Source organism: Mesoplodon bidens (assembly GCF_964165515.1).
Source record: "Mesoplodon bidens genome assembly, chromosome: X".
Classification (NCBI taxonomy): Eukaryota; Metazoa; Chordata; class Mammalia; order Artiodactyla; family Ziphiidae; genus Mesoplodon; species Mesoplodon bidens.
The window spans coordinates 78873684-78894491 of record NC_138163.1 but is presented as its reverse complement, the minus strand read 5'-3'; the positions used below and the strand labels follow the sequence as shown (position 1 = coordinate 78894491).

At 36.7% G+C, this 20808-nt stretch overlaps 1 protein-coding gene across 5 annotated transcripts in view; it reads left to right on the top strand.

The window, feature by feature from the left end:
• The window catches only part of LOC308608922 (uncharacterized protein), a 309206-nt gene that overhangs the window by 251526 nt on the left and 36872 nt on the right, over positions 1-20808 (top strand). Inside the window, exons 4-5 of one of the 5 annotated variants that reach the window (XR_014014248.1) lie at positions 3426-3515; positions 4431-4706. The exons of 3 other annotated variants lie outside the window; for them this stretch is intronic. The gene's annotated coding sequence lies outside the window, so the exon portion shown is untranslated. The remainder of the gene's footprint in view (positions 1-3425; positions 3516-4430; positions 4707-20808) is intronic. One more of the 5 variants, XR_014014247.1, reaches the window with a different exon arrangement.

The window sequence follows — 20808 nt, the reverse complement described above, 5'->3', positions numbered from 1 at the left end:
ATATTTAGAGTAGTAATGTGCTTTAATAAGTTAAAAAGTGTACAAAAGTTTACACTCAGAGAAGTGTCATTCTCTCCTGTATCCGTTCTACCTCATTTGCCTCCCCATCCCTTATGGATGACTAAGTTCATTGTTTTCTGGTTTATTCTGCTGACACAGATATATGTTTTCTTATTTTCCCTTCTCACACGATAGGTAGCATGATATATTTGTTCCTTAATGTATTGTATTTTGAGTTTTCCTTTTAATACTACTTTTTGGAACCTACTCCATATCAGTTCATAATATTCCTTTTTTATTTTTTGAATGTATGAAGCATCTGTAGTGATGTTCCTTATTTAATTCCTGATATTAGAAATTAGTTTTATTCCTTTCTTTATCAATCTGTCTAATTTATCAGTTTTGAGATTTTTTGTTTTTTGTTTTCTCTATTTTTCAGTTTTTTATTTCAATGATTTCTGCTCTTACCTTTATAATTTCCTTTGGCTTGCTTTGAGTTTAACTTGTCTTCCTTTCCTGCTTTCATAACGTAGAAGTTTAGGTCAGGTGTAGGCAAAGTTTTTGTTCAAGGGCAGCATAGTCTTTTAGCTTTATGGACTGTATGGCCTCTCACAACTGCTCAGTGCTGCCATTGTGGCAGAAGTCGGCCATAGATAATTTAAGTGAATGGATGTGGCTGTGTTCTGATAAAACATTATTTACAAAGACAACACAGGCCTGGGGGCTGTAAATCAGTGAACCCCCCCCCTCCAGCTTAGATCATTGATTTGAGACTTTCCTTCTTTTTTTTTTTTGGCTGTGTTGGTCTTCATTGTTGCACGTGGCTTTCTCTAGTTGCAGCGAGTGGGAGTTACTCTTCGTTGCAGTACGCTGGCTTCTCTTGTTGCAGAGCACAGGCTCTAGGTGCGCAGGCTTCAGTAGTTGCCACACGCGGGCTCAGTAGTTGCTGCACACGGGCTCTAGGGAATATGGGCTTCAGCAGTTTGGTGCGCGGGCTCAGTGGTGGTGGCTCGTGGGCTCTAGAGCGCAGGCTCAGTAGTTGTGGTGCAACGGCTTAGTTGCTCTGCAGCATGTGGGATATCTTCCCAGATGAGGGATCAAACCCATGTCCCCTGCATTGGCAGGCAGATTCTTTTTTTTTTTTTAACATCTTTATTGGAGTATAATTGCTTTACAGTGGGGTGTTAGTTTCTGCTTTATAACAAAGTGAATCAGTTATACATATACATATATCCCCATATCTCTTCCCTCTTGCGTCTCCCTCCCTCCCACCCTTCCTATCCCACCCCTCTAGGTGGTCACAAAGCACGGAGCTGATCTTCCTGTGCTATGCGGCTGCTTCCCACTAGCTATCTGTTTTACATTTGGTAGTGTATATATGTGTGTGCCGCTCTCTCACTTTGTCACAGCTTACCCTTCCCCCCTCACCGTATCCTCAAGTCCATTCTCTAGTAGGTCTGCGTCTTTATTCCCATCTTGCCCCTAGGTTCTTCATGACCATTTTTTGTTTTTGTTTTTTAGATTCCATATATATGTGTTAGTATACGGTATTTGTTTTTCTCTTTCTGACTTACTTCACTCTGTATGACAGACTCTAGGTCCATCCACCTCACTACAAATAACTCAATTTTGTTTCTTTTTATGGCTGAGTAATATTCCATTGTATATATGTGCCACATCTTCTTTATCCATTCATTGGATGATGGACACTTAGGTTGCTTCCATGTCCTGGCTATTGTAAATAGAGCTGCAATGAACATTGTGGTACATGGCTCTTTTTTTTTTATTTTATTTTTTATTTATTTTTTTTAATTTTTAAAAATTTTTATTTATTTATTTTTGCTGTGTTGGGTCTTCGTTTCTTGTGCGAGGGCTTTCTCTAGTTGTGGCAAGTGGGGGCCACTCCTCATCGCGGTGCGTGGGCCTCTCACTATCGCGGCCTCCCTTGTTGCGGAGCACAGGCTCCAGACACACAGGCTCAGTAATTGTGGCTCACAGGGCCAGCTGCTCCCTGGCATGTGGGATCTTCCCAGACCAGGGCTCGAACCCGTGTGTCCTGCACTGGCAGGCGGATTCTCAACCACTGTGCCACCAGGGAAGCCCCCCATGGCTCTTTTTGAATTATGGTTTTCTCAGGGTATATGGCAGGCAGATTCTTAACCACTGCACCACCAGAGAAGTCCCAAGACCTTCCTTCTTTTCTAACATAGACATTTAAAGTCATAAATTTCTCTATTTAGCTGCATCTCACAGATTTAATACATATTTTCATTATTATTCAGTACAAAATGTCATCTGATCTTTCTTGTAATTTTTTGACTGAGTCCATGTTCATTTAAAGGAACGTTTAATTTCTAAATATTTGGGGGTTTCCTAGTTACCTTATGGTTTGTGTTTAATTCTGTTGTGGTTAAAGAACATATTTTTTACAATCTTAATGTTTTTATTTATACTTGTACTGTATTATGGTCCAGAATATTGTCCCTCTTGGTAAACCTACCTTGTACAATTGAAAATAATGTGCGTTATGTCATTTTTGTTGTATTATCTAACAGTATCAATTGAATCTAGGTGATTGATAATGTTGTTCATGTCTTTTATGCATGTATGCATTCCTGAATTTTTTTTTTAGGTCTGTGAATTGCTGACAGAGGTTTAAAATTAGCAACTATGAGTGTGGAATTACCTTTTATTTGTCAGTCTTTAGTTCATGTATTTTGATGTAGCTCATGTATTCTGTTACTGAGTGCAGATACGTTTATGATTGTTGTGTATTGTTGAATCAGTACTTTTTTTTTTTTTGCGGTATGCGGGCCTCTCACTCTTGTGGCCTCTCCCGTTGCGGAGCACAGGCTCCGGACGTGCAGGCTCAGCGGCCATGGCTCACGGGCCCAGCTGTTCCGCAGCATGTGGTATCTTCCCGGACCGGGGCACTAACCTGTGTCCCCTGCATCGGTAGGCGGACTCTCAACCACTGCACCACTAGGGAAGCCCCGAATCAGTACTTTTTTTAGTCTGAGTCCTTCTTGATTTCCAGTAATAAGTTTTGTTTTTAAATGTTTTATCTACTATTAATACAACTATTTTAGTGAACTTAGCTTATCGTTTCCTTCTCATACTGTTTTTCCACCCGTTTCAAAGTTCACCTCTGTATTTCATATTTAGTTTATGTTAGTTTTTAAATCCATTTTTAACAGTCTCTGCCTTTTAAGTGGAGCATTTATTCCATTAACGTTTATTGGAATTATTGCCGTGTCTCTGCTGGGGTCTGCCATTTTATTTTTTGGCTTTCTATTTGTTTTCTCCATTATTAGTTTCTTTGTTCCTCCTTTCTTGCTTTTCTGGGAGCAGTTGAATTGTTTTAGAATTCCATTTTAGTTTTCCTGTTTACTATTTAGCTTATGTTTTGTACATTATTTTTATAGTGGTCTTCCTATGAATTACAATGTTCATTCTTACGAAGAACCAAAAAAGTGTAACACATTCTCTAGAGAAAAGAAAATTCCAACTCTAAGGTAAACCAAAATTGTAAACTAGCATTTGAGAATTTTAAAGTGGGCAGTTTTATTCTCAATGAAGTGAAACAACATATTTTCTTTTTTTTATATTTATTTATTTTTTGGGTGTATAGTTGTTTTACAATGTTGTGCTAGCTCCTGATGCACAGCGAAGTGAACCAGCCATATGTATACACATATCCCCTCCCTTTTGGATTTCCCTGTCATCCAGGTTGCTACAGGGCACCAAGTAGATTTCCCTGTGCTATACAGCAGGTCCTTACTAGTTATCTGTTTCATACCCAGCAGCATATGTATGTCAATCCCAGTCTCCCAGTTCATCCCAGCCCTCCTTCCCCCCGCAGTGTCCACATGTTGAAACAACATATTTTAAATGCATGAAAATCTCATCAGAAAAATGGGAACTCTCCACAAGGGACTCATGAAAAGGAAATAAGTGGAAATGCTGGAAAGGAACAATGTAATTTCTGAAGTGCAGAGTTCATTGAGGGGATTTAACTTTGGTATGTGTATAGACGTGACAGAAGAAAGAGTAAGTGAGCTTGGAGCCAGATCAATAAAAATTATCTTAGGTGAGGAAAAGAGTAAAAAAAAGAATGAGAAAAACTGAACAGAGCCACAGAAACCTGTTAGATCACATCAGTCAAACATATGTTTAATTGCGATATCAGAAGAGATGAAAGAGAGAAATGGGGAAAAACATTTTTTAAATGAAAAATTCTCAAACTCCATTAAATGTAAAAATTTGCAGACAGAAAATGCTAAATATGAAGCATGATAAAGGCAAAGAAGGCCACCTTAGGCACATCATAATTAAAGTGTCTGAAGCCAAACAAAAAGTGTAAGTTTAGCAACAGAAAAATGACATATACATGGGCATAATGATCATATTGCTTTTTGACTTCTCGTCAGAAACCATTTCAGCCAAACTGCATGGAACAGCACCTTTAAAGTCGTGAGCAAAAAAGAAAAAAAAAAAGAAACAAACCTGTCAACCCTTAATGTATATCCAGTGAAAATACTCAAAAATGAAGATGGAATAAAGGCATTTTCAATAAAAGAAAACTAAGAATATTTGTTACAAATGGATCTATGTTACACCACAAGATAAAAAGTACTTAAGACAGAAGTAAATGAAACTTCTTGAAAACTTGGATCCTCAGAAAAAGATGAAGGGCATTAGAACTGGTAAATATCTGGGTAAATGCAAAGTTTTGTTTTTTTTTTTTTTTTTTTGCCTTTTCTCTCTTCATAGCTTTATAAAGCAAATACCTTATTGAAAATTAAAATTGTAACATCATTATATTAGGTCTATAACATATATGTATTATATATAAAAAAGTGAAATAAAGAACAGGGGACTATGAGCTTATAACATTGCAAGATATTGTGAAGCAGTACATTATTAACTGCAAATGGACTGTGATGTAGTAAGCTTTTACATATAGTTTTCTGGACTTTTCTGTTCCTTTCCATTGACCTCCCTCTTCAGGGACTAGTACCACACTCCTGATTATACAGGCTTTATAGTATATTATAATAATTTGTCAGGTTAGTTCACTCATGGAGCTCTTTTTTTTCTTCAGTGTTTTCCTAGAAATTTATGTGGGTTTATTTTTCCAGTTGAACGTCAGGATCAATTTGTGTAGCTCTGTAAAACTGATTTTTGGGGATTTGGGGGGGAGGATTTTATTAAATTTATAAAATTATGTTTATAAAATTTATAAACTTACAAATGATGTCTTGAAGATCTTGGGACATCCTAATTCAAAAACAAGGGATGTCTTTTTATTTATATAAGGCTCTTTTTGAATTTTTAATGTGTATTTTAAAGTTACCTTCATATATATTGTAAACAGTTTTTGACCTGCTTATTCATAATATTTTATCCTTTTTGTTGCTACTGTATTTGGAGCTTTACCATAATGCCCTCTAACACAGGGGTCAGAAAGTTTAAGGACCAAATCGAAGGTGTTTTATGCTTTTCAAATCCTGGTCTTTCACACTACTTAACTCTGCCATTGTAGCACAAAAGTCACCTTAGACAATTAATAAATGGATGAGTGTGACTGTTTTCCAGTAAAACTTTACTTATAAAAACAGGCACCAGGACTCCTGTTTCAGAAAGTGTGACATAGATACATTCCCTGTTCCTCCACTCTTAAGTACACTGTAATCCCTGGAAATAACTTAAGAGGCAACCCAAGGAGAACTCTGAAAAGTGGAAGAGGAGCTCTGCTAATATGTTGGTAAGGTATGTGGGGAGAGGAGTAGCATTTATATTCCTGTGATTAAGTCTCAGTCTTATAGTGAGCCTGTGCCCCTTGTCTGTGACCTTACCAAGTGATTCTTGGGTTTTTCCCACTTGAAGTGAGACAGGAAGGCTCGAAAGGGCTGGATTTGGCTACTTCCCTTTCTCCTGTCAGAGGCTGAAAGGGACTGGAGTTGGGTATTTTCTTTTCTCTATGTCAAAGGCTGTAGGGAACAGAAGTTGGGATTTTCCTTCCCCGAAGTCTGTTTGACTGTGCTAAAACAAGTTTCCCTTGACAGTGTGCCATTTTTAAGGAGAACAGAATGCTCTGGGTGTATTTGAAAATGGTCTGGTGGGCTTACCTGGTGGCGCAGTGGTTGAGAGTCCGCCTGCCAATGCAGGGGACATGGGCTCGTGCCCCGGTCCGGGAAGATTCCCCATGCCACGGAGCGGCTAGGCCTGTGAGCCATGGCTACTGAGCCTGCGCGTCCGGAGCCTGTGCTCCGCAACGGGAGAGGCCACAACAGTGAGAGGCCCACACACTGCAAAAAAAAAAAAAAAAAAAAAGAAAGAAAGAAAATGGTCTGGTTCAGAACTGAAAGAGTAATTCAACATTTGGAAGTCAATCATGTAACTAAAAAAGAAAACATATTATCTCAATATGTACAAAGAGAGAAGCATTTGACATAATTTAAAACCTATTCATAATAAAAAAATGCTTAGCAAATTTGGAATAGAAGGCAATCTCATTAATGTGATAAGTTGAATCTCCTAAACACTGATAGTAACATCAGTATCAACCATTAAAGACTTAATGGTTTCCCCTTCTATGAACAGGAAGTAGGCAAGTATGTTAGATTTCACCATGACTATTCAATTTTGTATTGGAAGTTCAAGCCAATACCATAAGGCAAGAAAAAACAATAAAGGGCCTGCATTTCAGTATACTAGCTGTGAATATTTGGAAATCAAAATTTAATTAATGGTACCATTTACAGTGGCACCCCACCCCCCAAAAAAATCCCATGAAATATAGGCAAGTCTTGCTTTACATAGTATTGTGGGACTGTAAAAATGACTGCTACCTGAAAGCAATATTAATTAATGGAAAAATTACTGTTGCTCCATTACCTAAAAAGTTTTTTGACAAAACATTAAAAATTCTCTTACTGTCAATCACAAATGTATAGGAAATTTAAAGCATTAGTTAAGCTAACAGTTATTTACTATATTTTAATATGAAATGTTAGAAACATTTAGAGTGTTTTATTTTATTATAAAAATTATCAATAGTAGATTTAACAGTGCTTACTTTCTTCTCCTTGTATAATTTGTATATTAGGAGTGAGCATCTTTTCTATAGTTTGCTGAATTGTCATTCTTCTTTCTAAATATGGATTTCCATCCAGCATTTCATCTTTCATGCTTTAAATGTCATGAAATATTTCTGAAAGTTTCTTTAATATAAAAATTTTTGCTGGTATGTCACTCCCTATTGGACATCTTCATCCTTTTCAGCACAATCACTATTCTCATTTGTACTGGTAAGTTACTACAGGTTCATATCTAAAGGTCTCAAATGATATTGTCAACATTTCCATGGTCAGCCAATTATGTTATAACTATGTTTACATTAAATTCAAATTTCCCATCAGTGTTAACACTTTTATCACTGCACTTCTATTTTCTTTCTTGGCCATTTCCTTTTTTGATTATGTATTTTTGAAGATGTCATATGGGTTTATCCCTGGAAGACACGGAGGCAACATAACTACATTTTTGCATGTAAACTGAATAACTGATATGCAGTGACTGATCACTAGTAGACTTCAAAAGAAGTAAGTGAGGTTTCTAGGTCCACATGTAAGGAGCTTGGAGCCACTCCATCCAAAAGATAAGTAAAAAACTGAACAGACTGAAAAATCACCAGTGCTTCTTGTATCTGTAAAAGAGGAGAGGACACAGGGCAAACTATTGCCCACAAGATTGGAGAGAAGAGACAGGTGAATACAGGGAGTCATGGCTTACTGTAGCAGACGAGCAGAAACCACTGCAGGAACCAGTGCCAGGATAGGAAAACCTGAACTGTAATTGTTAAATTGCTGGAGCCTCAGTGTGGACAAGTCTGAGAGGTAAAAACTCCTTGGGGACCCAGTCATAGAGGGATCTCCACAATATTGTGAGATTTACCTCCAGGAGTACATACAGGAGAAAAATACCCTTGTACTTCTGTCAGGGGGAGAGAAAGGGGAATCATTTTGAAATAAGCCAGAGTACTCTGTTCTTAAGAAGACCTGACTTCAGAGGAAACTGTTTAACCAGAGCCTAACCTGCTGGGATATTATCATAGCCTAACTTAACCTGGGGAAGGGAAATACCCAACTCCAGCTTACTGTAGCCATCCTGTCCCACCCAAGGCAAGAAGAATAAAACTGAGAAGCTGTTGTGAAGTTACATAGTCCAGAGACATACGGTCACTGAAAGATTGAAATCTAATTATAGGACTGTAGAATGTTTCCCCTTCCCTCACGCTTCACCATCCCATTACTAAAGCCTTGTTATAGCAGTTCCTTTTACATTGTATGTCGTGTCCAGCTATGAAGAAAAAATTACAAGGCATACCTAAAGGCAAAAAACCCAATTTGAAGATGCAGACCAAGGACCAGGACCAGAGATGGCAGGTATATTGGAATTAGCAGACCTGGAATTTAAAACAACTTTGATTAATATTCTAGGGGCTCTAAATGGGTGAAGTAGACAGCATGCCAGAAGAGATGGACAGTGTAAGTAGAGAGATGGAAATCCTAAGAAAGAACCAAAAGAAGTGATAAATATAAAAAAACACTGTAACAGAAATGAAGAATGGCTTTGATGGGCCCCTTAGTAGACTAAACAAGGCTGAGGAAAGAATCTCTGAGCTCAAGGATGTAGTAATAGAATTCTTGAAAACCAAAAGCAAAGGGAACAAAAGACTGAAGAAAAAATAGAATATTGAAGAACTGTGGCACAACCACAAAGTGTAACATACATGTAATGGGAATACAAGAAGAAGAAGTAAAGGAACGGAAGTTATATTTGAAGTAATAGTGACTGAAAATTTCCCCCAAATTAATGTTAGACACCATAGCACAGATCCAGGAAGCTCAGAGAACACCGAGATAAATGGCCCCAAAACTATACCTAGGAATATCATTTTTAAAAACAACAGAAAATTAAAGCTTAAAAAAAATCCTGAAAGAAGCAAGAGGACTATGTTAAGGACTCTAGTGGGTGACGTAGACAGCATGTAGGAACAGGTGGGCAATGTAAGCAGAGAGGTGGAAATCCTAAGAACCAAAAGAAATGTTAAATATCAAAAACACTGTAAAAGAAATGAGGACACCTTTATAGAGGAATAAAAATAAGAATCACATCTGACTTCTCAGAAATGATAGTAAGAAAAGCATGGAGTGAAATATTTTAAGTGGTTAGAGAAAAAAACCTGGAAACTAGAGTTCTGTACTTTGCGAAGTTATCCTTCATAAGTGAAGAAGAAATAAAGACCTTCTCAGACAAACAAAAGTTGAAGGTCCATTTTTTTGCCAGTAGACCTTTCAGGAAACGTTAAAAGAAGTGCTTAGAGAGGAGGAAAGTGATAAAGATTGGAAACTCAGATCTACATAAAGTATCAAAGAGCCTTGAAGAAGGAATGAGTGAAGGTGAATAAAAACTTTTTTTCTTATTCTTAATTGATCTAACAGGTAATAATTTGTTAATAATAACACTATTCAATCGTGTGTACTTTTATATATCATATGCATATATGTTTGTGCTTATGTATACTTACGTATAAGTGAAATTAGTGAAAGCAATGATATAAGGGACAGGAGGGAGGAATTAGGATTATTTTGTTATTAAAAGGTACTCACACTACCGGGAAGTGATATAATGTTGTTTGAAAGTAGACCTGGATTAATTGTAAATGTATACTGCATTGTGGCAAGCACTAAAAAAAAAGTTACAGAAGTATTAGCTGATATGCTAATAAAGGGGAAAAAATGGAATCATATAAGATGCTCAGTTGAAACCACAAAAGGCCAAAAAAATTAAAAGACAAAAACAGGAACAGAGAAAAAGTGCAACAAATAGAAAATAGGAACAAATATGGTAGATGTTAATCCAGCTATATCAATAATCACTTTCAACATCAGTGTTCTAATTGCACAAATTTGGGAGTGTTCAGAGTAGGTCAGATAACAAGAGCCAACTATATGCTTCCTAAAAAAAATGAATCATAAAGACACATACAGATAAAAGTAAATGGGTGGGCTTCCCTGGTGGTGCAGTGGTTGAGAGTCCACCTGCCTATGCAGGGGACACGGGTTCGTGCCCCGGTCCGGGAAGATCCCACATGCCGCGGAGCAGCTGGGCCCGTGAGCCATGGCCACTGAGCCTGTGTGTCCGGAGCCTATGCTCTGCAGCAGGAGAGGCCACAGCAGTGAGAGGCACGCATACCGCAAAAAAAAAAAAAAATTAAATGGGTGGAAAAAATATATCATGTTATAACACTAGTGAAAAGAGATTAGGAGTACCTCTATTAATTTCAGATGGAGCAAATTTCAAAGAAATTAAAGGTGTCAGGGATAAAGAAGGTCATTACATAATGATAAAGGGGTCAGTTCTCCAAAAAGATACAACAGTCCTTCACGTGTGTACACTTACCAACAGAACATCAAACTATTTGAGGCAAAACCTATGCAAATTACAAAGAGAAATAGACGAAACCATCTATTAGTTAGAGACTTCAACACCTCTCTCTCAGAAATGGACAAATCCAGCAGGCAGAAAATCAGTAAGGACATAGTTGAACTCAACACCACCATCAATCAGCTGGTCTAATAAATATCTATAGACTACTTCATTGAACAACACTAAGATTACACATTCTTCTCAAGCTGACATGGAACATTCAGCAAAATGGAAAACATTTTGGGCCATGAAGCACATCTTAACAAATTTAAAAGAATAAAATCAATATATGCTCTCAGAGTGCAATGGAATGAGATTAGAAATCAATAATAGAAATATATCTGGAAAATCTCAAATGTGTTGAGATTAAAAACACTTCTAAATAACACATGTGTTAAAGAAGCAGTATCAAGTGAAATTCTAAAATATTTTTAATTAAATGAAAATGAAAACTCTACTTACCAAAATTTGTAGAATGTAATGAAAGCAGTGCTCAGAGAATAATTTATAGCACTGGATATGTATTTATAGAAAACAAGAAACAACTAAACTCAATCTAAGTTTCTACCTTAGGAAACTAGAAAAAAGCAAATTAATCTAAAGTAAGAAGAAAAATAACAAGTAGAGCAGAAATTAATAAAACTGAAAACAAGAAATACAAAAAATAAATGAATCCAAAAGTTGGTTCTTTCAAAAGATCCATGAAATTTATAAGCCTCTAGACAGACTAAGAAAAATAAACCAGAGGACACAAATTACTCATATCAGAAATGAAAGGTGGGACATCACTGCAGATCCTGTGGACACTGAAATGATAATAAAGGAATACTATAAACAACTCTGTGCCCACATATTTGATAATCTAAATGAAATGGACCAATTCCTCAAAAGACACAGTTTCCCAAAACTTACACAGTAAAAATAGACAATCTCAGGAATTCCCTGGTGGTCCAGTGGTTGAGACTTGGTTCTCTCACTGCCAGGGGCCCGGGATCAATCCCTGGTCAGGGAACTAAGAACCTGCAAGGTGCATGGTGCAGCCAAAAAAAAAAAAAGTATAGGAAAAGTTACATTTAAAAAAAATAGACAAGCTCCTTAGTCCTATATCTATGAAGGAAATTGAATCAATATTTAATAACCTTCCAAAACAGAAAGCACCAGGTCCAGATGGGTTCACTAGTAAATTCTGTAAGACATTTAAGGAAGGAATCATCCCAGTACTCTACAATCGTTTTCAGAGGATAGAGGCAGAGAAAATGCTTCCTAACTTACTCTGTGAGGCCAACATTACCCTAATAGGAAAATTAGGCAGACATTACAAGAAAACTGCAGACCAGTATCTTTCATGAACATAGATAAAAGTCCTCAACAAAATATTAGCAAATCAAATACAACAATGTATAAAGAATTATGCATCATGAATAAATGGAATATATAATTGGTATGCGAGGTTGTTTCAGCATTTGAAAATTAATTAATGGTCAGATGCCAGTCCCTGCCCCTGCTGTCCTGGGAGTGTGCACAGGCCACCAGACCTGCACACCCCATATCAAGGGGATAATGGCTAGCACACACTGAGGAAAGAGGCAGCACTCATCCAAACTAAAAGCAGCCCCTCCATTCTGGACAAGATGGCGGAGTAGAAGGACTTGTGCTCACCTCCTCTCACAAAAACACCAAAATCACGACTAACTGCTGAACAGCCATCAATAAAAAAGGCTGGAACCTATCAAAAAAAAATATTTTACATCCAAAGACAAAGGAGAATCCACAATGAGATGGTAGGAGGGGCACTTTCATGATATAATCAAATCCCATACCTGCCAGGTGGGCAACCCACAAACTGGAAAATATATCAGGTTCTCCCACAGGAGTGAGAGTTCTGAGCCCTACGTCAGGCTCCCCCAGCCTGAGGGTCTGACATTGGGAGGAGAAGCCCCCAGAGCATCTGGCTTTGAAGGCTAGCAAGGCATGAGTGCAGGAGCTGCATAGCAGTGGGGGAAACAGAGACTCCACTCTTAGAGGGCGCACACAAGGCTTCATGTGCACTGGGACAGAGCACAAAGCAGTGACTCCATAGGAACCTGGGCTAGACCTACTGGCGGGTCTTGGAGGGTCTCCTGGGGAGGCAGGTGTCAGCTGTGGCTCACTGTGCAGGCAAGGACATTGGTGGCAGAAGCCCCAGGGAATATTGATTGGTGTGAGCTCTTATGGAGGTCACCATTTTGGCACTGAGACCTGGCCCCACCCAACGGCCTGCAGGCTCCATGCCAGTCAACTGCCTCATGCCAGTCAACTGCCTCATGCCAGTCAACCAGCAGGCTGGGAGCACAGCTCCACCCATCAGCAGACAGGCTGCCTAAAGTTTTACTGAGCTCACAGCCACTCTAAACCCACCCCTTGAAATGGCAGGTACCAGTCCCTTCCACCAGGAAGACTGCACAAGCCCCTGGACCAACCTCACCCACCCAGGGGGCAGACACAAGAAGCAAGAGGAACTATGACCCTGCAGCCTGTGGAAAGGACACCACAAACACAGAAGGTTAGGACTTCCCTGGTGGTGCAGTGGTTAAGAATCACCTGCCAAGGCAAGGGACACAGGTTTGATCCCTGGTCTGGGAAGATCCCACATGCCATAGAACAGCTAAGCCTGTGTGCCACAAGTACTGAGCCTACACTCTAGAGCCCACGAGCCAAAACTACTGAGCCCAAGTGCCACAATCACTGAAGCTGTGTGCCTAGAGCCTGTGCTTCCGCAACAAGAGAAGCCATCGCAATGAGAAGCCTGCTCACAGTAGTGAAGAGTAGCCCCAGCTTGCCACAACTAGAGAAAACCTGCACACAGCAACGAAGACCCAGCACAGCCAAAAATAAAAATTTAAATAAATAAATTTATATAAAAACAAATGAAAAAAACCCCACAGAAGTTTGGACAAAATGAGACGGCAGAGAAATGTGGTCCAGATGAAGGAACAAGATAAAACCCCAGAAGAACAGCTAAGTGAAGTGGAGATAGGCAATCTACCTGAAAAATAATTCATAGTAATAATAGTAAAGATGATCCAGGATCTTGGGAAAAGAATGGAGGCACAGACCGAGAAGATGTAAGAAATGTTTAACAAAGAGAAGATTTTTGGTTTGTTTTCAAATTTGCTTTATTATTATTTTTTTACATCTTTGGAATATAATTGCTTTACAATATTATGTTAGTTTCTGCTATACAGCAAAGTGAAGCAGCTATATGTATACTTATATCACCATATCCCCTCCCTCTTGAACCTCCCTCCCACCCTCCCTATCCCACTCCTCTAGGTCATCACAAAGCATCAAGATGATCTCCCTTGAGGTAGAGATTTAAAGAACAAACTTTTAAACGGAGATGAACAATACAATAACTGAAATGAAAAACACACGAGAAGGAATTAATGGCAGAATAAATGAGGCAGAACAGATAAGTGAGCTGGAAGACAGTGGTGGGAATCAGTGCCACAGGACAGAATAAAGAGAGCAGCATGAAAAGAAATGAGGACAGTGTAAGAGACCTCTGGGACAACATTAAATGCACCAATATTCACATTATAGGGGTCCCAGAAGGAGAAGGGAGAGAGAAAGGGCATGAGAACATATTTGAAGAGAAAATTAATTAATGTAAACTCTTATATCAACAGGCTAAAAAAAGAAAAATCACATGATCATAGCAATAGATGCAGAAAAAGCATTTGACAAAATCCAACACCCATTTGTGATTAAAAAAAACAAAAACCTTGCAATAAACTAGGAATGCAGGGGGGACTACCTCAGCCTGATAAAGATGATCTATCTACATAAAACCTACAGCTTGATACCTAATGGTGAGAAACTAGCAGCTTTCACACCAAGATCAGATAAAAGGCAAAGATGTTCCCTGTCACCACTCCTTTTTAACATTGTACTGGATTCTAGCTAAAGCAAAGACAAGAAAAGGAAATTAAAGGAATACATTTTGGATAGGAAAAAATATAACTGACTTTGGTTGGAAATGACGTTTGTCTCTGTAGAAAATATGAATTGACAAAACAAAAACCAAAACTACCTTCCCAGAACTGAAACAATTATAGAAAGGTTTCAGGATACAAGGTTTTTCAGTCACTTCTGTAGACACCAGCAACAAACAAGTGGAATTTGAAGTTAAAAATACAGGTCTATTTATGTTCATACTCTCCATAATGAAATTGGTATAAATCTAACAAAATATGTACAAGATCTATATGAGGAAAACTATAAAATTCTGATAATAGAAATGAACTGATTTAATGGAGATAGTATCAATACATGTACATGGGTAAAGAAGACTCAACATTTTCAAGATGTATGATTTTCCCAATTTGATGAATAGCTTCAAGGTAGTCCTAATAAAAATTCCAGCAGGTTATTTTGTGGATATCAACAAACTGATTATAAAGTTTATATGGAGAGACAAAATACCCTGCATTACCAACATGTTATTTGAGAAGAGCAAAGTTGAAAGATTCACACTACGCTACTTCAAGACTTATTTTAAAGCTACAGACAGTAATCAAGATAGTGTTTGTATTATTGCCCCCAATAGACAAATAGATTAATGAAACAGAATAGGTAGCCCAGAAATAGACCCAAGTGAAAATTTATATATATGACAAAAGAGCATATATATGATATATATGCCAGTATGGTACTGGCACAAAAACAGAAATATAGATCAGTGGAACAGGATAGAAAGCCCAGAGATAAACCCACGCACATATGGTCACTTTTATCTTTGACAAAGGAGGCAAGAAGATACAATGGAGAAAAGACAGCCTCTTCAGTAAGTGTGCTGGGAAAAGTGGAGAGCTAAATGTAAAAGAATGAAATTAGCGCACTCTCTAACATCATACACAAAAATAAACTTAGTGTTGATTAAAGACCTAAATGTAAGGCTGAATACTATAAAACTCTTAGAGAAAGATATAGCAGAACACTCTTTGACATAAGTCACAGCAACATCTTTTTTGACCCACTGCCTAGAGTAATGAAAATAAAAACAAAAATAAATGGGACCTAATTAAACTTGAAAGCTTTTGCACAGCAAAGGAAACCATAAACAAAATGAGAAGACAACCCTCAGAATGGGAGAAAATATTTGCAAATGAAGCGACCCACAAGGGATTAATTTCCAAAATATACAAACAGCACATGCAGCTCAATATCAAAAAAAAAAACCCAAACAAACCAGTCATAAATGGGCAGAAGGTCTAAATAGACATTTCTCCAAAGAAGACATACAGGTGGCCACGAGACACATGAAAAGATGCTCAACATCACTAATTATTAGAGAAATTCTATCAAAATTACAATGATCACCTCACACCAGTCAGAATGGCCATCATCAAAAAATCTACAAACAATAAATGCTGGAGAGAGTGGAGAAAAGTGAACCCTCTTGCACTGTTGATGGGGATGTAAATTGGTACAGCCACTATGGAGAGCAGTGGAGGTTCCTTAAAAAACTAAAAATAGAGCTACCATTTGATCTAGCAATCCCACTCCTGGGCGTATATCTGGAGAAAACCATAATTTGAAAAGATACATGCACCCTGTGTTCATTGCAGCAGTATTTACAATAGCCAAGACATGGAAGCAACCTAGATGTCCGTTGATGGATGAATGGATAAAGATGTGGTACATATATACAATGGAATATTACTCAGCCATAAAAAAGTACAAAATAGTGCCATTTGCAGCAACATGGATGGGCCTAGAGATTGTCATACTGAGTGAAGTAAGTGAAACACAGACAGGTATCATATGATATTGCTTATATGTGGAATCTGTAAAAAAGGTTACAGATGAACTCATTTACAAAACAGAAGTAGAGTCACTGATGTAGAAAACAAACTTATGGTTACCAGGGGATAAAAGGGGGCAGGGATAAATTGGGAGATACACACTACTATATATAAAATAGATAACTAATTATAAGTGGGCCCAAACAAATATGGTCCATAGATATTTTACAAAGTTTTGAAGTTGATTTGATGGAAGTATGTTGTCATTTCAACAATTGATGCTGGTAATGATTTCCCATGTATATAATAAAAAATTGACCTCAATGTAGAAAAGATTAATGCACTTTATAAAAAATTAACTCAATGCTGGTCATATGCTAAATTTAAAAGAAAATACGTCTATTGTGCTTTTAAAATAAAACACAAATTTTCTTTCCATGGACTAGGCAATGAATTTGTGGATAGGACACCAAAAGCATTATCTATAAATGAAAAAATAGGTGAATTTGACTTCATCAAAATTATAATTTTTCTCTCAAAGGAAAGTGCTAGGAAAATGAAAAAAATAAGTCATAGAGTGGAAGAGTATATTTCAAGCACATTTATGTAACACATAACATCTATCTAGAATATATGAAATGCTCTTAAAAGTTGACAGCGTTAGAAGAAGTAACCCGGTTTTTTAAATGTGCATAAGCTCAATAGATCTATATAAAGCATTTGTCAATATCAAACTCCTGTTCATATTAAAAACATCTCACAAACTAAGAATAGAAGGTTTCTTTCTCAACCAGATAATGTGTATCTAGAAATAACCTACAGCTAACATACTCAGTGACTGAGTACTTTTCCTCTGAATTCAGGAATGAGACATGAATGTCTACTCTTATTTCTTCTATTTGACATTATAGTAGAAATTTTATCCAGATTAATTAGGTAAGAAAAATAAATTGCATTTAGATTGGAAATGAAGCACAAAAACTATATTCACAGATGAAATGATCTTGTGTGTGGAAAATCCTAGGTAACCCACATTACATAATTAGACCTAATACATGATTTCAGAAAGATTGCATGATATAAGATAATATAGGAAAATGAGCTATATTTCTGTATAGTCACAATGAATAATCTGAATACATAAATAAATAAGAAAACAATTCAATTTACAATAGTATCCAAAAGAATAAAATGCTTAGACATAAATTGAACAAAATAAGTGTAAGACTTTTACACTGAGAACCAGAAAAACCACATTGCAAGAAATTTAAGAAGAACTGAGCAATATGAAAGATACCTCATGTTCCTTAATTGGAAGAATTAGTAATGTTAAGATGGTGTCATCAATGGAATTATGTATCCCTAAAAGATAGGCTAATATTCTAATCTCTGCTTTCTATGAATTTGACCTTATTTGAAAATAGGGGCTTTGCAGATGTCATTAAGTTAATCTGCGGTCATACTAGGGAGATTGGGTTTTTAATCCAATATGACTGGTGTTATTAGAAGAGGAAAGGGCACACAGAGACAGAGATACACAGGGAAAATGTCATGTAATTACAAAGGCAGAGATTAACATGATGTGTCTACAAGAACAGGAGCACTAAGGATTGATGGCCACACCAGGAGCTTAGAGAAACATTGAATATGTTCTCTCCTAGAGCCTTCACAGGAAGCACGACTCTATGAATGCTTTGATTTCAGACTTCTATCTTATAGAACTGTGAGATAATTAATTTTACTTGTGTTAAGCTGACAACTTGATTTCAGACTTCTAGTCTCCAGAACTGTGGAAGAACTAATTTTTCTTTTGTTAAGCTTTCCAGTTGTTGGCTGTTAGGCAGCTATAGGCAATGAATACAATTGACAGTAGTCCCCAAATTGATCTAGAGATTTAAAGAAGTCTCTATCAATGTCCCAGCTGGCATTTTTGTAGAAATTGGCAGGCTGAGTCTAAAATTCATATGGAAATATGGATACAGAATAGACAAAGCAATTTTGAAAAAAAACACATTAGAGAACTCATATTTCCTAATTTTAAAGCTTAGTACAGAGAACTAGTAATTAAGACCTCATTGTAAAATTGTATGGATAGATATATAGGTTATATAGGCATATGGGAGGACAGAAATGGAAAGTCCACAAGTATACCCACAAATACATGATTAATTGATTTCTGTCAAGGGTGTCAAGGCACTGCAGTGGGGAACAACAAAATCTTTTCAACAGATAATGTTGGGACAAGTGGATATCCACATACAAATGAATAAATTTGGTCCAGCGACTTCACACTTTGCAAAAATGAATAAAATATGAATCAGAAACCTAAATTTAAATGCTAACATTGCAACTCTTAAGAGAAAACATAGTTGTACATCTTTGCGACCTTGGATTTGATATTAAGTCTAAAGTACAAGCAGCCAAATCAAAATATGGTAACTTTTGTCCTTGAAGAGATACTATCAAGAAAGTGAAATAAAGTACAATTAAAAGCATGAAGTACTGATACATTGTACAAAATGGAAGAATTTGAAAATACTATTCAAATGATGGAATCCAGACCCAAAATGCACCATATTGCATGATTAATTTATGTGAAATGTCTACGATATGAAAATTTATAAAGACAGAAAGTAGAGAGTTGTTTTCAGAGGCTAGAAGGAGTGGTAAGTGAGAAAGTAAAAAGTTGAATTTTATTGTATATGAATTATATCACAAAATAAATGTGCAAAAGATGGAAGTATACTTTTTCATTAAAGTGATATATAAGCAAATGGAAAAATACTTAGCATCACTTGTCAGTAAGGAAATGCCAATTAGAAATCACTGTGATATCAATAAATCTCTACTAGAATGGCTGAGTAAAAAACCCCAGCATTTCCAAGTGCTGCTAACGATATAGAATAAGTGGAAGTCTTAAGCTTTGTTTATGAAATGGAACAGGTACTTTGTAAAAGCAGTTTGTCAGTTTTTTATAAAATTAAACCTATATCTATGCTATAGCCAAGCAGTTGCTCTCATAGTTATTTATCCAAGTTGAAATAATAACCTTTCTTATCATATAGAACTATTCATTAATGTATACCTTCACAACATAGCAGCTTTTTTGTCAGCCCAAACTTGAAAGAAGTTGAATGGCCTCCAACAGGGTAGTGGATCAATAAAATGTGCTACATCCATTTAATGTAGTATTACTTCACAGTAAAGCATAATGAATTATTAATACATTTAACAATATAGATGAATCTCAAATGGATTTTGTTAATGTATTCAATAAAAGAATCCATATTGAAAATGCTGACATACAGATGATGTTTCAGCATACACAAAGTATAGTAACACAGAAGAAATTGATGTTTTCCTGAGGTTAAGTGTGAAATGATGGGGAACAAAGAAGTGGTTTTTTTTTCTTTTGGTTACAGAAATGTTTCCTGATGCTTGGTGCTATTTAGATGAGTCAATGCATTTTTAAAATAATAAACGTGGACACCAGAATATAAACATTTTACACAGATTTTAAAATACATTTTAAAAATTAAGGAAAGCCATTTTCTTCCTCCATACCATGCTGTCCTAATTTTTATTGTTTTGTAGTTTAAATCTTCTAACTTTATAATTCTTCTTTGGTAACATGTCAGTAGAGGAGCCAACAACTTATTCTTTTAATGTGCCAGATGGTAAATGTCTTAAACCTGTGGACCATATTGTCTCTCTCACAGTGCTGAACTCTACTGTCATGTACAAAGCATGTAAATTGATGAGTACAGATGTGTTCCAATAAAAATTTGTTTACAAAAACAGGCTGTAGTTTGATGTCAGTGTAGATGGGGGAATAGAGAACATCAAATATCTGTCCCATTTACAGAAATAAAAAGCTTCTAAATACTGTCAGAACAAATTTTGAACTACCATATGATCCAGCAAATCTACTCCTGGGTATATATCTGAAGAAATGAAAACAAGAATTAGAAAAGATACATGCATCCCAATGTTCATAGCAGCATTGTTTACAATAGCCAAGATAAGGAGGCAACCTCAGTGTCTATCAACAGATGAATGGATAGAGAAGATGTGGTATATATACAGTGGAATACTACTCAGCCATAAAAGAGAATGAAATTTTGCCATATGCAGCAACCTGAATGGGCCTAGAGAATATTATATTTTGTGAAGTAAGTCAGAGAAAGACAAATACTATATGAATCACTTTGCTGTATACCTGAAACTAACAGAATATTGTAAATCAACTGTACTTCAGTAAAAAAAATAGATTCAGATGGTATTTGAAAATTTGAAGAGATCTATATAAATAAAGGGACTGAACAAGTAACCAAAATATAAAACCAGTCAGTAAAGACCTCTGTCATATGCCTGCACTGGTACATTCTACCAAATATTGTGTTGATAATAATCACTCAAATTCTTAAAAAAAAATGGAGGGGCTTCCCTGGTGACGCAGTGGTTGAGAGTCCTCCTGCTGATGCAGGGGGCATGGGTTCGTGCCCTGGTCCGGGAAGATTCCACA